We start from the raw sequence: 2,903 nt of genomic DNA, 5'->3' as shown, positions 1-2,903 counted from the left end.
GTCACAGTGGGGAACAGCTTCTATTCTTTTATTAGATGGATTAGATGCTCCTGTCATATTGCCTTCTAAACAAGTGTGTTTTTAATGCCATAGATTGCCCAAGTTGTCAGTATCAACTCAGCCACCAGTGAAGGTCTTGAGATCAAGTGACTGTTGCTGTGACACAGTGGGTTAATTCTTAGCCATAGTGGATATGTATGCCACCCCTTCCAAGGCTCAGGGACCATTGNGGAAGAGGTGGCGGAAAGAATGTAAGAGCTGAAGGGTAGGGGTGGAGTGCTATTTAGCAGTCTCCTGGGGGCTTGAACCCTTAAACCCTATAGGGAAGGAAGCTCCTTAGCCAGAAAGCAAACAACTCTGGGTAGCTTCAGAAATTCCCTGAAGCTGACCAGATTCACTGGGGCACCCGTCTCAAGACTAAGCAATAATGGCTGCTGAGTTTCCTCAGTGAGGCACAGCTTCAAAGAAGACTCTCAGACAAAACCAGCTGTTTTGCAGACACAGAAAGCAGCTGAACTGACTAGAAGAGGTACAGATCAACCGACTTCCTTCAGAGCACATGCTCTAACCAAGTGGGCTACCTCAAAGAACACTCTCCAACTTGTTATGGTGTCTGTATGCTGTGCTGTGTGCTGCCACTTCCCAGCTCTTGTGAGATCTCACCTGTGCTTTGGTGAGCTTTGGTGATACATCTGTCTTTAGTAATTTCTATTTCTATAGGGAACCTTTCCCCCATAGTTTTGTAAGTATCCCCAATAAAACTTATTGTTTACCAAAGTGGAATTTGTTGTTTCTGTGCTTTGTTCTGTCTTGTGCTCCCTACCTGGGGTGAATAGTCTTTTGTGTTGTGTCTCCAAAGATAAGTCTCACACAAAAGACTGAAATGCCTTTATCTACTTTTACTCTGCTCTAATCTGGCCTTTATCTGTGTCACTGAGGGAGAGAAAAAAGCTTGGGGCCAGTTTGAACTTTATATCCAGCTCCATGTCAATCTTTTCTATGAAGGGGCACCTTGAATTAATCAAAAAAAAAAAAAAAAAAAAAAAGAAAAAGAAAACAATGAAAGAAAATACCTGAGACACTGCACCTGGACGCGGGGCACCATGGCCCGGCCTCGCCCTGTGCCGCCCCGGGTCCCCCGCGGGTCCTGGCGGCGCTGCCTGCGGCAGACAAGACAGGGACTGCAGCTAGGCTGCTGCTGCGACCGGAGGGGTCAGCGGAGGCCATGGACCCTGCGCCCCCAGGGGGCGGTGCCCTGCGTGCTGGGGAAGCACGGGCGCGGGCGGGGCCAGGCAGCGCCCTACTGCGTGGTGGAGATTTTCCCCGGGCGCCAGCGTTCTGCCCCACCAGCCGGGTCTTGAGGCACCCCCGGGACCGGCAAACTAAGCACCCCGCAGCCACTTTCGGGACCCATGCTGGCGGGGTTGGCTCCCAAACGCAGCCGCGTCCCGCCGCCTGCAACAGCGACCCGGATCTCAGTCGGAGACCCGCATTGGGGACGACGACCTGCACCGGCTCCTGCAGCAGCTGGTGCTCTCAGGAAACCTCATCAAGGAGGCGGTGCGCAGACTTCATTCGCGAGGGCTACAACTACAAGCAAAGCTTCCCACACACCCGTTCCTCGGGCCTCTGTCAGCCCCGGTGCAGTAGCTGCCTTCGCCCGGGAGCCCTCACGCAGCCTGCAGCGTCCCTGGCGCTTGCAAGGGGAGGGCGCAGCTCAGAACTGGGGATAACCTTGTCCCTGGCAGCTAACAACCAAGGTGGCCACAGCACCAGCCTGTAGCCTGGGACCAAGGACTTCACCCATGGACTCACCCAGCCGGAGCTGGTGGAGGACTCCCACATTATTTGGAAACGGGAAAATAAGCTAAGGAAAACAGCCGAAATGTCGCAGATATTTTCATGGGTAACTGAAATTGATAGCCCCGAACTGTTTGAAACCAGGGACTTAGGTTTGTTTAAAGCAGATTCTATAGAGCGCACCGCAGGCTGTCAGCAGGACTCCTTTTTTTGGTGTAATTCAACCTGGTCGCTGCAATTCTGCGCAGACTCTCCTGGCCAAGCGGGGACCAGGTGGCCATGGTGCATGCTCTCAGGATCAGCTCAGCCTGCTATGGAACAAAGGACGATGATCCCTGTTACTTGCTGTATTTTTTCAGGGTTGGTTCCTGATCCTCTCTCAGGGAGTGGGAAACAAGGGTGGACTTAATGTCGGGGAGCGCCCCCCCCCCAGATGCCACACTTGAACATTTAACGACAGTTAAAAGAAGACCATCTCATCTTTTGCTGGTTTCAAAGTAAAACATGCGGTACCACGAGAGGACCCTCTTGGGGCTGAATAGAAGTAACAGGTTTTTTTTTTGTTTGTTTGTTTGTTTGTTTGTTTTTTGTTTTGTCTGTCACCTTTTTCTTCCAACCGGTTTCTGTTACCAGAGTGTTGAGGGAAAGCTGCACCCCACGAGTGTAGGGTGGGAGGCAGCAGTGAGCTGTGGTGGGTATTGGAAGGATATGGTAAAGCAAGGAGTGACCGCCCCCCCCCCCCGCCTTCCTAAAGTGTGTCTTTCAAGGAGACCCACCCCTTTTGGGTTCAAGGTCACTGTTTCCTGGGTGTGCACCCTGTAGTGGGGCTCCAGCACAGAGAGGAACCGAATTGCCTTGCTAGGAGGAGAGCACACTGTTTTGCAAAAGCAGGCGCCCCCTAAGGAGGCTCTCTCCTGCCACTTCCCAGAAGGGGTGGAGTGCTGAGTGTGTGCTTCTCACCTGAGGCCACCACCCCTGCCCCTCCTCCTGGCTTGCAGACAAACTGCCTTGAGAAAGTGACCAAGTACCACCTTCCCCCCTCGGTTCTGCTGCTCTACTCAAGCTGGGTGGCGCTGATGATGCCAGGGTAGGGGACTGGGGAG

The 2,903-nt window shown here is 52.9% G+C and overlaps 1 pseudogene; it reads left to right on the top strand.

Moving 5' to 3' along the window:
* The window catches only part of LOC110307024, a 6,757-nt pseudogene extending 4,441 nt beyond the window's left edge, over positions 1-2,316 (top strand).
* The last annotated feature ends 587 nt before the right edge of the window (positions 2,317-2,903 follow it).

The sequence above is a fragment of the Mus caroli genome, chromosome 2, assembly GCF_900094665.2.
Source record: "Mus caroli chromosome 2, CAROLI_EIJ_v1.1, whole genome shotgun sequence".
NCBI classification, from domain to species: domain Eukaryota; kingdom Metazoa; phylum Chordata; class Mammalia; order Rodentia; family Muridae; genus Mus; species Mus caroli.
This window is presented reverse-complemented; position numbering and strand designations above follow the sequence as displayed.